The sequence below is a fragment of the Melozone crissalis genome, unplaced genomic scaffold (genome assembly GCF_028551555.1).
Source record: "Melozone crissalis strain CALT ecotype California unplaced genomic scaffold, PUWL_Pcris_2 ptg000034l_1, whole genome shotgun sequence".
Taxonomy (NCBI): Eukaryota; Metazoa; Chordata; class Aves; order Passeriformes; family Passerellidae; genus Melozone; species Melozone crissalis.
In genome coordinates this window covers 20201582-20221015 of record NW_026535812.1, presented here as the reverse complement: position 1 = coordinate 20221015, position 19434 = coordinate 20201582, and the positions used below count along the sequence as shown (strand labels likewise).

At 40.0% G+C, this 19434-nt stretch overlaps 1 long non-coding RNA gene across 1 annotated transcript in view; it reads right to left on the bottom strand.

Annotated features, from left to right (window-relative positions):
* Nucleotides 1-19091, bottom strand: part of LOC128941130 (uncharacterized) — a 30649-nt gene extending 11558 nt beyond the window's left edge. The window contains exons 1-2 of the long non-coding RNA XR_008483336.1: nt 19019-19091; nt 17382-17474 (exon numbers count right to left, since the gene is read on the bottom strand). This is a non-coding gene — a long non-coding RNA (uncharacterized LOC128941130). The remainder of the gene's footprint in view (nt 1-17381; nt 17475-19018) is intronic.
* Nucleotides 19092-19434: the final 343 nt, after the last annotated feature.

Below are 19434 nucleotides of genomic sequence, written 5' to 3'. Positions count from 1 at the left end.
CTGGTAAGCAAGGAGAGGAAAAAAGTCAATATTTTTTTTTTTAAAGTGTTCCCATTATTTTGCTCTTTGGCCAATACTCATTACTGTGTAAGAAGTTTCCCACTTACTCCACAGCACCTTGGAAACAATTTTGATTGTAGAAACAACCAATAGTCTCTTGGAAGTGGTGGCAGGAAAGTAGGGCAGAATCAGGAGGGAAAGACCAAAACTGCTCATCTCATCACTCCCCCCCGCCCCTTTTATAAGAGCACTCAGCTCAAGAGGACTTTTTTTTCAGGCCATGTTCAATCTGCTGCAGTTTCAAAAGTCTCAAGTGACAGGGAATATTTTCTCACCATTTACTGGGAAGTTGGAGTGTGTCAGCTCCTACTAATAAATATCTGGTTTGATGGTGACATTTACAAGTCTCCTGCTCCACTGAGCTCAGCGCACAAGTTAACAGCTCACATCCCAAAGTCAGTTCCTTAATTATCTTGTCCTTCCCCCGAAGATTTGTCAGGAATTCCTCTGATGATGCCCCAGACAGATGTGGTACACCAGTAAAGCAGCTTTTGCCTTCAACAGGACTTTCTGGGTTCCTGAGGACGCCTGACATGGCAGGAGGAAGTGACTCAGGTATTTTCCAGTGCTTTTTCCTCCAACCCCCACAAGGTTTTCTTAAAAATGCATTTGCTTGACTGCTATTCAACTTTTTCATCCCACATTCAACAGAGAGAAAGAAAGAAAGAAGCAAAATCTTCCCTTGAACAATGTTCTGTATTATTGAAGGCAGTTTGGGGAAAAGATCTTGTATCTAGGACAGGGTAGAATATAAATTAACATGGAAAGGACCAGAGGAAGTTTAACACAGTGTATGGAATCCAGGATTTTTTTCATAATGTAATTCTTGTTTCTTAAAGAGACATGGATTCTGTCTCCTTCACAGATTTTCCACTGAAAACTTTTTAGTAGCAGTCACAAGACAGGGAGAGAAGAGACCAGAAGATCCTGTGGCTCTTTAATTGTACCTATTCTTCTGTCTCCTTCATGAAATATTATAGGGAACAAATAGATATAAATTTCACACTTGTGGAATGACGCCTTCTTTATATGCAGAAATTAATTATAAATCCTTCCAAAGTAAATCCTTATGATCTCATCAAATTACTGCATTAAAAATCATCATAAAAATATCTTTCCATGTGAGACTCTCAAATATATGAAATGTAAATTAACTCTCAGAAAAGCAGCCTGAATGAATGCATTAAGCCTATTCTGTGGGTGGTTATACAGACACTTTGAACATTTTTTGTTCATATCTTCAATCGCCTAAAGTGGCACAACAGTAAAACCCTCAAGCCCTCCATCTTATTTGCTGCAATCATGGCACAGAAATCAGACAGGAGACTTTGGAACAAAAATACTCAGGGATTTCATTAAAATATTTTATTCCTGAGCACCTGAAGTAAAAGAAAAAAACATCCACAAAAGACTCAATATGTTATTTGGCCAAATAACTTTTAGAGGATAGATGCAGAAAGGAGCATCTTTATTTACCCTGAGAATCCAGCACACATAAAATCAAGGTGAAAAAATATCTACTAACACAAATCCACAATAGTACCAAAGTGTCTGAAAATGCACTTTCCTGGAAGATTTAATACTTTATCTAAAGGTAGGCAGGTATATCAGATAGAGGCCTGTCAGTGTTTTCATTAGCTTAAATGATGGAAGATGTACTCATTTAAATTTACAGTGTACATTAAACCATCAAGGGTGACAGCATTCTTGAAGCCAGAATGAAGATTCAAAATGATCTTGATAAATTGGAAAGATGGTCAAGATTCAAGGAGATGACATTGGGCAAGTGGCAATGTCCGGCTCAGGATCACAGGAGAAGAACAGAGCTGAAGTGCCTGTGAACAGTGCAGGGCTGTGCACATCTCATCTTGCTCCTTGGTAACCCCACTGGAACATACAAAACATGGGAGGTTTTATTATTTGGTGCTGGGCACTGATAAAAGTCTCATCCAGAGAACATCACTCAGGACTAAAGTATCCTGAGGGAAAAAAAACAAACTGAAAACCTAAACAAAAAACTGTAGATAAATTGGCAGGAGTTGAGAAGCATCAAGAACAACAGGAGTTTTAACAAACTTCTCTGCATAAAGACAGAATAAGTTGCATCTTTCATTTGTTCTTTTGTTTCCAAAAAAGAGAGAGAGAAGACAACAAGAGATGGGAATAATTACAATTTTGATAGTAAGAGTACATTTTTAATCTATACTCCATAAAATATCTAAATATGCAACTGAGGACAAACCAACCCCAAAAGGCTGAAGACTGTAAACAGTTTTTTTTTTTGATTAGCAGATATATAAAATGAGTTTAAAACCAAACAGCCACAAGTGCAAGATGAAAACCGATGCTCAAGACTTTGTTCTGTACCTTTTTTTTACTTCTGAGAAACACTATGGCACTTGTGCAGAGCAACACAGAGGGAAAACAGTGGAGCTGACATTAAACATACATTAGTCTCCACTTCAAATTTCAAAAAAAAATTATCTACATTATTCACCAGGTTTGACACTTGCCTCAATAGTAAAACAAAGACTATTATTTCCTTTTTGTGACTCAACCTACAAAACCTCTCTCATTACTGAGGACAAGACACCAGAATTAAAATTGCATCCACCCTCAAACAAGCAGCTCCACAAAATTCTCTCCAGCTGTTCTTTCCCACACTTCTGGCACACAGTGCAGGCTAAGAGCTTCTAGATGCTGAATCCCATGTAATGCTGTTAACAGCAATAAATATCTCTGCTGACATATTTTAAGGAGTTTTCAGTTAATAGTTAATAAAGGCAAGCAGTAAGTATTAGATTTGAAAAAAAATGCTTGAGCTAACATTCCAAGGTGGGGTTTTTTTTTCATTTTTCAAACATGTCTGATTTGTATATTTAACAGTGGCATTGACTAAAGACTGGAGAACTTGTATGTATGCTCAGTGGAGGAAATGTAAATGGTATTCATTTTTAGATCTAAGCAAATTAAAGCACATAATTCCTATGGGCTCTCATAATTAGATATTTAAGGTGGATTTTGGAGCAAAATGTTAAGCACAGAGCTGCTTTAGTAGCTGTCATAACCACTAAATGCTAAGGCAAAAGGTATTCAAAGGACACAGATAGCATTTAGGAATTTTGGTCTCAATGAAAAGCTTTGGAATTGATAACCTAAGCACTGTTCCTCTGGAAATATCCCTTCCTTCTGGTGGAATTTTTGAAAACCCTTTCCTGGGTGTCTCAGTTGGTTTATACAGTGCCTGTTTGGGCTGAGCAACACCAAGTTCTTTGTTAATTAATCTTTTCAAACACATCTTTTAAACACAGAATGAGTATTTGCAGCCTTGGTTTTGCTGAGCATTATTCCAAGCAAGTGACATGCTGTTGGTATGAAAAGGCAAGACTGAGAAGCTGTTTTCCAGAAAATAAGAAAATTCTGAAGATGGAAGAGAATATCAGGGAGTGACTCTGGCTAGGATCACAGATTTTTGTCTATAAAAATTAAATAATGGGAAGTTATGGGGTAAGGTCAAAGAATGAATGACTACATGGCAAAAGAGAATAAAAACACAGGACACATTCAGCTACCTTCTGAAATATCCTTCTTGCTTCTTCTGCCCAGGAAAAAGCTATAGTTTAACCAGAAATTAAACTTCTGTCACTTACATGCCTCTTGCCACAAGTCCAAGCAATATTTACCTGCACATGCTGATATTTTATTCTGCCTGAGCCATTCATTACCTTCATTAGCAGGACACTGCCAGAAGTACTAAAATGCAAGATATTCCGCCTATTATTCAGCTGTCTTCCTCAGAGTGAGGGTCTGTGTGTTATTTAATGTCTGATCCCAGTCCCTGGTGCAGCCTGGCCCATGCTGCTATCTCAGCTGCTGGGGGTCAGTGATGGCATTTCCTGAATTTCTGCCCAGTTTGGATGTGGATGAAAATTTTCCACAAATCAAGCACTGGAAATCCCTTAAAGAACTAGAAATGCCTCTTCTGAGCTTTCCTTGCCTACATTTATCCTCTTTCCTTCTCTTATTTCTATTCCTTTTGCTTTTCTGTTGTCTCTCACAGCCACAGAGCTGGATGATCTCCCATGGCAGGCACAGGCTCTGAGCAAAGCATGCTGAATATTGCAGTGCCTCTATTGAAATGACTCCTAGTAACCAGAAAAATACACCTAAAGAATGTCATTGAAGCATCTGTCGTTCCTCCCTGGATCACTGTAGAGTAAAGCTGACCATAATACTGGGCTCCTTCACAGCAATATTTGTGGGGAAGGCACATATTAAAAAGAAAAGCAGATATTTTGAAATGAAAACACAATAAACATTAAAACAATCAAAGAAACAATAAACTATTTTCTCACAAAAACAGTTTGGGGAACAAATTTCTTGGAAGCCTCCCTGTGTTAGTCAAGCTTTTCCTGAAAGGAGGCTTTGAACAAGGTACAACAATCCTGCTTCATTTCAAAGTTTTCTGTATAGAACACACATCACTTGGTCTTGTTAAAGGGTCTAATTCAGCAAGAAAGAAAGTGAGGCCAAGAGGAATGGTAAACAACTCCTTTCACACCAGGTACTGAAATAGAGAATAGATTCTGCTGTTGAAGTAGATAACAATTCCCCCCATGAGTTGTACCCAAATATTTTTGCCTTGAACAAGAGACCACTGGAAGGAGAGCATTTTTGGAAGCAATTACAGAATATTGCAGTTACTCACTCTTCCAACTCCAGCTTTACCTGCTCCCTGCAGGTTTCCTGTTTACTCAAGGCCTCTGAGGACTCGCATTTCTCTTGTCAGCAGGAGTTAAAGACACTTAAGAAGAACAGAAAATCTCAACCTTTGCAAGCCAACCTCATCTGCCTCTCAACCAAAGCTTGCCCAGACCTTTTGGCCTAAATCCCAGTGCAGCACCTCTAGCATGGAAAATCATGCCAGGCAAAGAGAAATCCTTCCTATCAGCACCCTAGAAATCCTTACCCTTATTGAACCAGATGTCCTTAAAAGAGCTTTGTTCCCCAAATAGCCTACTCCATCTCAGATAGGAACTCCGAACATTTGGGAAGTGCAGTAGGCTGTTCTTTGGAAGGTTGTATCCCACAAACTTGTTTTTCTTGAATCTTGCCTGAAAATCCCATGTCACCATTCAAGAATCTTTCTGTGGAGCTGATCACATTAAATTCTTCCCAAAACTTCTGCTGTTCCCTTCCTCTTGCTCCTATTCTTTAGCTGTCACTTGCTGTCTCTCTTGTTCCTGGCTTTGTGGCAACCATGCCTCAGTGACCTCCTGGGGTTTTCTTGGCCATGTATATCACTGTCATTTAGTTCTGGCTTTTGAAGTCCATACCTTAGATTTCATAAAAACTCAGAGCAGCCAGTGTTTTGGGAGCAGAGCTCACTGGATAGGGTTTGGGTCTTCAAAGACCTGGGTTCCTCCCATCTCCAGACCAGGCCCACTCAGCAGCTGTGGATAAGTAATATCTTCACATATTTGGCATTAATTTTCAAACTTTTTTTAAATTAACATCATTCATTCCCATGTGCTTGTATAGAACCTGCTATAACATGGCTCTGATTTCACTTGAGTTTCCTGATGTATGAAGGAATAACTACATTTCAGAGGGGAGACAAAGGCTGAAATCAGTAGAACAACTGGCAGTTCTCATTAGACAATGATAAAATGGAATCTCATATTATGCACTTATTTCTTAACTAGTTCTTTCTTTAAGGCCTAGTCAAAAATTATCTCCTATTGTAGTGCACAGAGGAAATCTAGCAAATAACCCCAGTTTTTTGAAACTAGAGGAAGCAGGAAGCATTAAAAAAAGAAGTGATGTATGTTGAGACAAGGAACCAAGTTCATTTGCTTATTCTTGGAAGAGTGCAATGATGTTCTTCCAGTTTTAGAGATTATTTACTTTCTGAAATATGTTTTAGAGAGTGTATTATGGTTATATTCACAATTGGCCTCAGAGAGGGACATGTACTTGGAGCTTGTTCAGAGTAATTTAATCAATCTTATACAAAAAAGCAACAGCCAACCATTATGGCCCAAGTCAATACTAAAATGATTTCCCAAAACTCATTTCAAAGTCACTTCCAGGAATCAACTGGTAGCTTCAAAACACTGAGGCTCAACGATAAATTTAATTTTCTCTAAAGTCTGTAATTGAGCGTTTTTAAAATAAAAATTATGGTTTGCTGCCATGTCCTTTAATCAAATGCTGTGCTTTGGGTGGCATGTCATTGTGTTCCTGGTAACTCCTCATTTTTTAACGTCAATCAATATATTTGGTATGGTTGGTAGGTACCACCTCATAGTGACAAGAAATACTAACACAGCTCATTTTGTAGAAAACAAACACATGGCATATATTTAATCTGCCTGCCTGCCTACCAGATGGAGAAAAGAAGGGCCAAGACATTGATGGAGTAACTGTTTAATCACATCAGTTTGGTGGCTTATTTATTAACACAAACAAGTCCACTTGCACCTTTGGGAACCCACCATGTTTTCTCTCAGCTCCTGAAGGTTCATGGTGGTTAATACTCTATTTACAGATGAGACAGGTACGTGATATGATCATGACATAACAAGGAAATAACATCTTTGTGACTGCTGCCTCACCTGGATACCTGTATCATAACTACTTGAGAGCTAAACTGTTCCACTTCATGCACTGAGGATGCCTCTGATTAATTTAAAAATTAAAAAACAGAAACAAATTTTTTTTTGTCTGTTTTCCTAATTTTCCTGGGGTTCATATAGACAAAAAAAAAATAGAATCATATGGAAATATCAATATAAATATGCTACCAAAAATAAGCTGCAAATTTTAAAAAAACCAATTACCTTTAGATCTACTTACCCAAACACCTGATGCATTTTCTATTGCATAGCCTTTTAATAAACTTGGTTTTCAATAAAAATGATAATTTAAGCAGAATTTGGGGGGCTGGTGGAGAAAGCAGCAGGTGAGGTTCTGTGGGCTTTGCTTTGCAGGCAGGAGGACCTGACCATCATCGTTGCTGCTTCTGGCCTAAAATCCAAGAGCCAATGAATCACAGTGATGGTGCTGCTGCCAAGTCAATTAGCATCACATAACCCAGGAGAAAGAATTAATTATCACATATTCACCTTCTGCCTTGACATCTGTGGAACTTTCTATTGGGTCATTTGCCTGTGCTGGACTCTTTGGGTGTGTCACCCAAATCACTTCATCTGGATTCAGAAATCTACTTAGATCTACTTAGAAACAAAGCCTTTGGCTCTCTTAAATTTCTTAATTTGGATACTTTGGCTGAAATAGACTCAGGGTATGTAAGGATTTGACACCAAATTTTCCCTTCCATAGCTATGGATTTGTGGGGCAGGAGGTTACTGGGACCAAGGGAGCAGCTCCAGAACCAAATTCCAACCTCCAGAAAGAAAGAAATTATCCAGTGCTCTAATCCCGTGATCTTGATAAAGGCAAATGATAATGACTTTTACTATACACAGAGCCACAAAATTTTTTCTCTTTAAAATAAGCTTTTTTTTTTTTTTGTTCTTTATGCATTTTGTACAAAACTCCCTATGGTGAGCTCACGCAAAGTGAGGAGCAAGCAGGATGTGCAAGGGTTCTGTCCCCTCTCAGATTCAATAAACGGATCTGTAACAGATGGCTAATCACAAAGATAACTGTTAACCAATCCTAGTAATGCTCAGCTCTTCCAGAGACATCATGGAGGGGAATTCTGGCACACTGTGTTCCAGCACTGCCACTGAAGTGAGCCAAACATGCTCTGCCCTAGGCTGGTGCAGAGATTGGAAAAACAGAATATCTGCTGTCCTGGTGGCTTATTTTGATTCTCTCTGACTGCAACCCTTTATCAGCCATGGAGCTTTATTCAGGAGCAGCAAGGGCTGATTAATTGGATTTTCTTGGCAGGTAACCTTTTTTACTCTGCCAATTAGTCCAGAAGAAAAAAAAGGGCTACTGATCTCCTGTGAGAAGAAACACCCAAGTGATCAAAGACTGGATTCCCTCTCCCACCACTCCTGGCAGTGACTGTGTACGATGCATATGTGGGCACACTGCTCATGCACCATAAATGGGCACATTATTGGGTTTTTCATTCATCTGGAAGTTAAGTGTGAGTGATGGAGGTCCTGGATACTCATAAATATGAAACAGATGCCAAATATAATCAAATTTAGCCTGAAAAATTCTTGCTGAAGAAAGGAAACTTGTGTGGTAAAGGGATACAAAAATCTTAAAAGTGTGTGCTGTGATGGGCAGGCCAGTGCTTTTCTCTGTCCTCTCTGGCCAATTAGTCTTAAACGCTTCCCAGCAGCTCCCTGTGTTCCACAAGAGTGTTTCCCCTCTCCTTCCCCTTCTTTTCCAGCTCCCACAGCTTCTGATCTATTTACAGAGAGTGAAGTACAGATGGGCACCCTCTTAGGCAGATAGGAATGCTGACTGTGGGCTGCATCTTCCTGGAGGAGCAGAGCAGCCCTTGGATGGCTGCACAGAAGGTGTGGTGTCACACACTGTGTGTGGCAGGAGCTGAGGGCTACTGGGGCTGGATCACACTCCCAGGAACATCCACATCTCCCCAGATGGTTCTCCCCAGATGGATGTGGGTGGCTCACATCCCTCTTACCCTTCCCAGTAAATCCCCCCTTCAGTCAGTGACTTCTGCATCAGGAAGAGTTGGGGTTGTTTTGAGGGAGCCAAGGCACTTTTGAAGTAAAGGCAGAGATTCTTACTCTCCACGTTCCTGAGCTCTGGAACAGGGTCAGCCATAGGTGTCTCCCTTTCAGCCCTGCATGGCACAGCTGATAAATAGGAATCCTTCTCCCCACCAGGAGGCTGTTCATTGACGTGCTGCCTGCCCCAGGGAGCAAATCTGAGCCATCCAATTTGTCCACCTCACTCACTGCACAGGGAAACCTGTGCCCTGATACAGTTTTGTGCTCATTCCTGACAGCTGGGCTCACAAAGGCAGGAGCTGCAGAGAATAAACCAGTGACTGGCTCTGGCTGAGCCCAACATCAAGGAGAGGAGCTGTGCATTGGATTCTCCCTGGCTGATCTTCAGCTAATGTAAATCAACTTGATTCTGCTGGCATCAGTGGAAATGAGCTGATTCAGGCCATTTATAGTTTCTTCTTGTTTACTTACTGCATCCTAATGACTGCCAGGCACAAAAACACCTGACTGAGGACATTAGACACAAAGGCTCTATACCCTTAATGCTTTGTTCAGTTAAAACTAACAAAGACGAGGACTTTACCTTCTGATGAGAAAGCCAGGCCCCTGAACACTTAGCACTAATAAGGTGCTTTTCAGTTTCTAAGTGCTTTACAAACATTAATTAATTATTCCTTTCAACAACACTTGGTTATTTTCAGTTACTAGAGTGCATGTTTACCTAGTTAGCTCCATTGGTGCACAGCACATTGTTGGCAGCAGGCAGAAGCATAAATTGATCTATAACCACATGCTGTAATTTGCAGCAGATTTGCTTCACCAAACACCATCAGTGCAGCTCCAGAAGCAGCTTGGAGGAGTGACCACTCCTCCCTGTGTCCTATGGTGGGGATAACCTTTACCTTCCCTGCTACACTGAGCAGAAACAGAGAATCTGTTCGCTGCACAATTTAACTAATTCCATGGAAACATATGTCAAACGGGAGCTTCACACAGCTGCAAGAAAGTAGCAACAAATGTTGTATGTGTCACAAAGAAATGCCCATTACACTACAGAAATGACACAGAGAATAGGCAGATTGCTGGTTAGTGAGGTTGCCAGGGTGAGGCAGCAGAATTTCCTGCCTGCAACAGTTATTAAAGATACAAAATACTCCTCATCTCTATCAGAAAGCTGACAACAGCTAAAGAAAAAAAAAATAATCTAACCCAAAAATTAGCCAACCAACCAACTAACCAAAAAAAGGAAGCATGACATACTACCCTACCCTAACCCTAACATGGCCAAGTTCCACTGGAGAGGAAGATGACCAGAAGGCAGGAGCTGGAGTCTCACATCTTCATCTCAAAATTACGGTGGTGAAACAGCAGAACAGGCTGCCCAGAGAGGTGGTGGTGGTTGCCCCATCCCTGGATAAATCAGCTTGGACAGGGCTCTAAGCAGCCTGATGTAGGGGAAGGTGCTCCTGCTCATTGCAGCGAGCTGAACTAGAAGACCTTGAAAGGTCCTTCCACCCCAAACCATTCTATGATTCCACAATTCTCTGAATCAATAATTCAGTGACCCCTGCTCTGTTCAGGTCACACCAAAGATGTGACCCACATCTTGGCTTTCTAGAAGAGTAACCTTAGCAACTTGAGGTCTCATTTATTTTCCTGTCCCTGTTTCTCTCTCCCCTTTACACCACATGCAAAAGGAAAGAAATGCTTTCTGCCAAAGTGCTGTCTGGACCAGTGTGTTTCCACTGGAAATGAGGATTTCAGTGATCTGTGACAGATAATTTTAACTATTACCATGGGCAATACCTCTGCAATAGAAAACAAGGTCTTGGGAAATTAAGAGATCACTTTAAGAGATCACTTTTTGATTAGACACACCCATAATTTCTCCAGGGAACAGACTTCTGACAAAAAATGCTGAAAATATCAAGCTGCTCATAACTATCAGAAACCAGGCACAACCTTCTGCTGTGTCTCCTGCCCAGGTCCTAGTTAGTGAGGGGCTGGTACATGGTGGCAGAGCACCAAATGCTGCATGCACCCAAATCTCATTTCATGGAGCATCCAGAGCACACTGCCTGCTGCCAGCACTAAGGGGGCTCCAGCTGTTTCCTTTGGCTTTCTTCAAACTCTCTCTGCTCGGGGCAATCAGGGACATGGCTTAGCATCATGTACACCACAGGAATCAAAATTGCAGAGTCAGGAACTAAATCTCTCAGTATCAATAACCTGCACCCCAGGAGGGATAAGGAACACCAAATTGTAAAGCTCTGAGACCTACAGCCTAATTAATGAGCCTTCTTTCACCTTGTTCATATTTGAAGTGTTTTGTCTGCAGGTGGAGCTGTGCTGGCACACACTGGAATGTACTGTAGGTCTCTAAACAGAAAGATGTATTGGCAAATAGACTTTTTTGCCTGTATACCTGTATCCATACCTGGGCTTTTGCAAACGCTGCTGTTTTCTCACAGCTCTGCTCAGCAAATCTTGCAGCTGCATGAAAGGCCTGAGTCTGGTTACTGAGCATTATATTCAACATGGATGTTTACAGCTCTCAGCATCTCTCCTGAAAGAATCTCACTGTAAGTAATATACAAGTATTTACTGGAACCAAGAAGAAAAAAATTCAGTCTATTTTCAGTCTGAATAGCTTAAACTGGGCTCTGGGATTCTTTGATGCTTTGGCTGGGAAGAAAACAAAATCCCCTCCTGCTGATGAGTTCTAATTCGCCTCCATCTATGCTGGGTACAAAGAAATGGTGAGGTAATCAAACACACTTCTGTGTCTGCTCTGCAAGTACACCCAGCCCTCATTTGAGAAAATGGCACATTGCACACTGATGCAAATAAAAGATTTGGGATTGTATTCACTCATCCCAAAACAAATGCAAAAATAATTTCTTTCCTGAAGTGTTGAGTGACAAGAAAGTCATTTTAGTTAATGAAATACAAACATCTCTATCTATGGAAATACAACATAATTTTAACCTTTAAAATGTTCTCCTTCTGATATATAATTATATTCCTACTTCTGACTTCAGGGGGTTGCATGCAGTCACAATTTTTCTTCATGTTAGCATATAGTGCAGAAAACAAAATGTGTCATGTTCTAAAGGATATCTTTTCATTGCTTATGGACACATACATATCAATATAATTTTGCATTGATTCTCTGTAAAATACTTACATCTTAAAAGTACAATGATTACTGTAATACCACACATGACTACAAGATAAATGTGAAGTACCACAAATGTAGACTAGGTAGCTTTTTGCAGCAAATATGTTGAGAAAGACACAAAGGTTACCAACCAGTGTAGAAGGTGTATAAAAGCCTTCCTCCAAGGGAGGAACACACCAGGGCAGTAGATCATCTCTTCTAGTAACTATTCCCCATTGCTAACCAGAACTAGAACTTCTAGAGCAAGGTGCCAGATCTCTATGGTAAATGTGGAATTAGATGGGTACAGTCAAAAAATCTTTCCAATATTCATCAGGAAAATACGTGGCTCATGCTGTGAAATGAAACATGAGGGAGTTTTATTGCTTTCTGAAATCAGGATTAACAGCCCCTAGTCCCAAACTCATTTTAAATGCTTCACCTATGGATGTTCTCTTTATTCTAAATATCCCCAAGTTTCAGACTTTTGTTATGCTTTTGGTCCCTGCCACACTCTGGGCAACACAAAACACCAACTAATTTAACACATATCAAAATTATTTTTCTCCACCTTTGAGTTCACTGAGTATTACCTACCCCCACATGAGAAATGCAGCCAATTAATACAGTCTCCATAGCAATGACTTGTACAAAAGCATCCAAGCCCAACAGCAATTTTCAACAATGTAAACCTGTGATTTCTTTATGACATGGAAAATTTCTTTCACCTTTTTATTCCTATGTAGGAGCCAAGAGATAACTTCTACTTGCCTCTTATGATTTTTGTAGGAAAACAGAGCAGGAAAGAGGAACATAAGAAACATGTTCACTCTTGCACTTCTCCAAATGTGGGTGTTGGATGTGTTTGTAACATAACTCGTTGCAGCCGATTGGCACCAAGCCCTGACACGCTCCCTGTCTAATAAAATGTGTTTCTCTTGATACCAAATTCTAATCAGGGCAACTTGCTTGATATATTCTAAATGTAAAATATGTTAAACATCCTAGACATTGAATATGTGAAAAGGATCATTATTCACGGGCACCTAATCAAAGCTTTGTTTCGTGTCATTATCTGTTTGGTTTTACACGATTCCTGCTTGCTTGAGTGAAAATGTCTGGTGTTGGAAATTGTCACATTTCTCTCAGAGAAGCAAGGCAAGGAGCAGTGCTGCATTCAGAAAAGCCTAGGCACAAATACTTGCTTGCTTGTTTGTTTTTTCTTTTGGAGAATTCTGCGCTGTTTGCTAGGTTGTAAATTATTGATTTATTTGGTGATTTACTTTGCAGCAAATTGAAGTCATATGCAAGCTAAATACAGTTTTACTTAAGTTAATTATGATGATGGGAACTATAAAACTTCAGAAATAGACAATTGCATTTACTTGACATGTGCACTATAAACCAAAAGATATCTCTCTTCCACTCCTACTATAGAGTAAATGTAACTTAAACTACATTTATTTCATTAATAGCTGCAACATCTGTGCCTGTAAAAGTTTTTAGGTGCTATGAAAATAATGGCATGGAAATATTTTAGGCTCTCTTGGTTTCCCTGTAGGGAGAGATCACCCCCACAATGATGTGGCCACAGAGAGTCTAAACCAACAAGTGGGGATGGGGACACCATGACCTCCCCACCTTTTTTCACTGAAAGCCAAAGTATAATTAGTATTTTCCATGTGAAACACTCACTGAATTACCTTTCTTTTTCTGTACTTGTTGGGGCCACAGATGTTCCTCAGAAAAACAGATTTGGAAGGTATGAACATCTGGATGGAAGAACTGGAAGCTTGGCATGAACTGGTAACAGCGTGGAGCGTGGGCTGCAGCGCACAGAGGTCTCACCTGAACCTCACTGGAGACACAGGCAGTGCCTGGAGTTTCAGAGAGAAAGGAGTTTGACTTTTGGTATGGATTTTCTGGAAATACAAATACACCACAGCAGGTGTACAACTGTACAAGTGACTGTTGCCAAGTGACTACACACAGAGCAGGATGCAGACAATCTGAAGGGATGTCCAAGTTCTGTCCCAAGGCACAACAGATTTTGGGGTGCTGGCTACCAATTGAGGAATGTAACAGCTCATGTTTAAGCTGACCAGGCAGGATACTTATGGCAGTATAAATCTGAAAATCCCAATCCAGCTGTCTCTACTCTGTCCTGTGAAATCCATGCTGCTGTGGGTGTCCTGCCTGCTCAGATTCCAGGTGCAAACACCTGTACTGTGGAACAAATGATATTCCGAAGCTCTCATCAGGGCATGGAGCAGGAATGGGCTCCTATCAGTGAGAGCCAGAATCCCAGAACACACAGCATCCCCTTCCCACACTGCAGACCAGCCTCACAGGAGAAGTCTGGGTGCCTTGAGAGTCTCTCTCCAGGATTCTGGACTCTCTCTGTGAAACTGAGCACCTGAAAGCCCTGACTGATCTGAAAGGAGATCCACCCAGAGCCCTTGCTTAATGAAATCAGTATTCCAGTCAGCTCCATCACTAGAAAAAGCAGCTGCAGTATGCAGGGAACATATTCTGTTTTCCCAGCTCCATGTGCTAGCATTTTGCAAATGAAATTTTCTCTGACTTTTAGGCTATATGAAATCTTGAAATTAAAATGAAATATAATTGTCAGGGAATGGAAAGTACTACTTTTTGGCCAGCTCTATTTGTACATATAAAACAACCTAGATGTCCCAAAGTGTCTTTCATGCCATCTTGAATTATATCCATTTTTTTTTTTTTATTGAGATCTCCAAAGCCAGCTGCTTAGGGGTTTTCAATGCCCAAAATCCCACTCATTATTTCATTTGACACTCAGATCCCTTGAGCAGCACTGAAAAATTACTAAACCTTAATATCTGAGCGAGACTTCCAAACAACAACTACAATGAAGAAACTGGTCTTGGCACTAAAAACCAATGAATATGTAAGACAAATTGTATCTGGAGAGAGCAAACACATTAAAACAGCCTACCAGTAGCATCTTTCAAAAGATATCTAATGTAAGCTGCATACTCTTCAATAGCTCAAGGGGCTTATAGTCAATAAATTTAACAGGTTGCAAAAAAAAAGTCAAAGCTAAAGTACAGTATGTGAATGGAAGCTGGAGTGCACTCTTCTTTTCAACCTTAGGACAGAGTTAATAAAGGGGAAATGACAAGATACATAAAAAGGAATACACAGGATTTGACAGAGTATGTTTTTTTCTTTTAACTTCAAGGCAAACTACCAGACTATTTTGGTTTACAGATAAATCAAACAAAGAACTTTTATCAGTTTGCATAAAAGTCTCATTTTCAGCACTGGAAAGATTAGGCTTCAGAGCCTTGTTCTGTATGTGTATGAGGGGGATTACAAGGGAAGTGGTGAAAGTAATGACCTTGCCAGGGATTAGCTTCCACAATTGTATGGTAAAATAGTTGTGCTTTCTATGCTTATGGATTAAGATATTCATTGACAGTTTCTGCAAACTAGTGAAATTCACAGATATTTTCAGTAATAGGGTGGTGACAGTAGCAGTATCTGACAGCCTGACATTACCCATGGTGTTGTGATGCTCAGTCCAGGGAACTGGACCCTCAGCCTTGCCAGATTTGTTTGCAGTGGCTCAGTGCTTGTGTGACAAAAAGGGTTTCCTTTTGGAATTCCCTTTATTTTACAGTTGTATGGTTATGCTAAATGCAAATGTATTGGACCCATTTGGTCCTTTTTGCTTTTCAAGAGCGACACCTGACTACTCCCAGCTGACCTAAGAGCACTTAGGGGTGGCCTTTTACTGAGCTACCCCACACACTGACAGCTACACTTGGTTAAGCTGTCAGAAAACTGAAGTACCTGGACCATTCCCACTGAGATTCTCTTTCTTCAATGTTTCTTATTTTTTTTTAAAAAAAAATTATTTTCTGTTTCTAAAAAACTCTTAGGAAGAAGACAGGAACTACACATGTGGGGCAATCAAGACAAGCCCAGTCTCTGCTCTGACTAAATGGTGACTCTTTAGATTGAAAGCTGCTGCTTTGAGGAAGGCAGAGCAGAAAATGCTGTGCAGGTTCTTGAAGCCCAAACCAATATATCAGTACAGCAAACAACAGGCAGAAAGCCCCTCTGAGCAGCTCAATGTTTCTGAAGACTCTCCAGCTAGCCTAATCTTCCCAAGGAAGTTGAAAATAAATTCACCAGAAATGACCAGCTACTTGTCTCTGTGCCTATAAAATGTAAAACATTTTCTGTTTGTCCTGATTCTATCATTTAACTTTGCATATATATTGGAACCTATTTATCAGGCAGGATAGTGAAAGAAGAGGTTCACTTTGTTTACTTACTCACAGTAATCTCTATGGTAAAATAACTGCATGGAGGAGTAAAGACAATTTTGTTCATGAGAGAAACATTCCCATGAGGGACAGCACAGCATAAACTTGGTAAGTTTGCCTCAAGCAGTCCCAGCTCACTGTGGTTGGGTTCTCCATACATAGCGAAGCACAGTCTTATGGCAAAGAAATGAAGGCTTATACCAGCCTACACATATTTTCTTGCACTAGCAGAATTATTTAATATAAAATTATGTTCAGCAGAGAAAGATTTCAAAGTCCTAGTCTCTGACTACCTAAATCATTTCTCCTACAAATGCAACATGTCAAGATTTTTCTTGGATAATATTGTCTGTCAAGTCTGTTAAGCTGGGTGAAATAGTGCCTGGGCTTCTGCTCTTATTTCATGACAATGGAAAGTGAGATAAGCAGAGGGAAAAAAGAACTGGACCTGGGTGGAGGTTTTTTGGAAGTATAGCACAAAAATAGTTTTAGATAGGTCCATGTAAGGTAGACACCAAAAGTGATGATTAAGTCTTCATAATCATAGTGATGGGTATTTGTAGTCCCAGTGTGCAATCTCATGGATTATCCCTGGACAGCAGAGTGTCCCTGCAGTGTAACAGGGGTGTAGCCAAACTTTATGTAAAGCAGTCACACTGGCAATGGCAGCAGTCTGCCTTCAGAAGCACAGAGCACACAGTTCAAGCTGTAAAATTCATTCAGAAAACTGGAAAAAAACCAAGGAGGTTAACCTCTGCTGAACTCAGTGTTGCTTGAAATGGTTTAAAAATGAGGCTCTGTTTGCCCAGAAGTTTTGTAGTGGTTGAGAGACAAAAACTCTGAGCTTCAGCTTGGACTGTGCATGCCAATAATTGGCAAAAAATGAGATGTCTAGCCCTGGTCAAGGGAGAGGTTCTGGGACTTGCACAGGGGATGAATGATGAGCTCTCAATATGGAAGTGTTGGGAACTAATCACCCAGGGAACATCACAGACTAATCAGAAAGTCCAATAGAAATAGACATCTTTCAATGAACATAAAACAATTCCTTTCATGCAGCTGAGCTGAGAAATCTTTATCTCATGTAGGTAATGAAAAATACACATCCACTGTGATAGATGTAGTTCTGCATATAGTTAGAAATTCACTTTTTCTTATAATTACCTTTTCTGTCTGTTCATTCTTCATTTCTTTAACGTAGTCATCCAGTGGACATTTTCATGAAGACAACCTTAAGAGCAGAGATCTCACTGTTTTCTAAAGAGAAAACAAAAAGCTTTTAAGTGCTATATTTACCATACTAAATCCCCAGGTGGTTACATCCACAACCTAATTGCACTGGCTGATTTTAGCAGGCAAAAGCAAAAGGCAAAGATACTCTGTATATCCACAAATTGGGAAATAGATAGGAGGATGCTGTGCTTCCAGAAGGCATTATAAAAGGGGGAAAGATTAAATGCTTTTTCTTTTCTTTTCTGATATTTAAAAGACATAGAGGAAACACTTCTTTTTCTTTTAGTGCACTTTTACCAAGGGGTTTTTCTTCCAATGGTTTTGGATCTGTGAGAGCTGCTTTTAAAATCATGGTGACAATTTCATATTCTAGAAGGAATCTGAACATGTTATCACATGTTCCAAAATATATCAACTTGCATATTACTTAACATTAAATTAAACCTGTCACATTACACTTGTAAAGCAAGAAATTTTAAAAACTCTGCATTCTTTTATATGAACTCTTTTACTTATCTAATCTATCTAATTCAGTAAATAAACACTGCTTAATATATGGTCATAATAGTTTCTTTATGCCATACCAATCACAATTTCTAATTATAGTTGGGCAAACAGCATTTGAAGTACATGCAATCTGTCTTTGTTTTTTCTGACCTTTCCCTTTCAGTGACCTAAAAAAAAAGTCAATTATTAAACCAAATTATTTAAAAGGTAGTATTCAGTTAGACAGAAAACTACCTCTCAGACAAATGGTATCATATATAGTAAGCCAGATTAGATGGAGACAGGATATTTAAAACGAGGTAATAAAAATCATTTTAGAATCAATAAGGTCAGGAAAGACCTCCTAGATCATTGAGTTCATTGAATTTTTATCTTTCTGAAGAAATATATAAATGTTAAGTTAATGGCAGAAGTACAAACAAACTTGCCTTGTCTTTTCTTATAAAGTGGATTCCAGTGTCTGTAAACATAAATTCAGAGCATGAGCTCAATTCCAGTGGCCAGAGCAGCAGCAGTGATGAGCTACAGGAAGACAAAGCTGCCAACGTAGGCAGAGTCCCACTTTGGTGGGGAATTCTGAGCAGTCTCTTGAGCTATTTATGCATCTGACATCTGAGAAAAGTACTGGAACAAACCTCCTGCCTCCCAAGCCCATCACCAACATGACAGCCTGGCCAGACCCTGAGCAAGCAGCAATTGCTTGAAGGGCTGTAGCACACAGCTGCCCCCTCACTGAGGGCCCAAGACAAGCATTTTTATCTCCTGGAGCCCAAAGGTGTTCAGCACGATGGCACGGAGACGGCTTTACAGGTGAGCACTGTCTCACAAGTGACTGGATCCAGACCTGCTCTCAGTGAGCTGCCCACAGGGCTGTAAGTCTGCGTCACCCTCTCTCCATCAAACCCACACACACTGAGGAGGCCAGAAAATCCACTCAGCCTAGGAAGCTTGTCTCATCAGCCCACAAGAATTTAAGTTCTGCAGGTCAAATCTTTATTCTAAATTGGCTTAAAGTACCTTTGAAAGTATAAAATTATGAGAGAGCTCAGCATCATCATTACCATTAGCAGCCACCCCTGAAAATGCTCCAGAAACGATGCCGAGTGTTCCCTGGAAGGAAGTCAGAGAGATATTGCAATTACCAACTATGTTATATCATTTAAGTATATATTTAGCTTAATTGTGGTAAAACTTGATAGTATTCTGTTGATTTCATAATTACTAGAAAAACTGCAAAATAAAACACATGTCTAGGGGGACTGGGAATTTGATGTGGTTTATAATCAACAACATTGTTCACAATGACAGATCTGAGTATACAGAAATTATTTCACATTGCAGCACTGGTGCTAACACTTGCTTTTCCACTTGCTTTTCATTACCATTGCAAAGCAGTTTTCCTAGACAGTGCTTATTTTAGTCATGGCAGAAACTAATGAATTTTTCAGACTTGTGTCTGGGTTTTATTATACTCCTA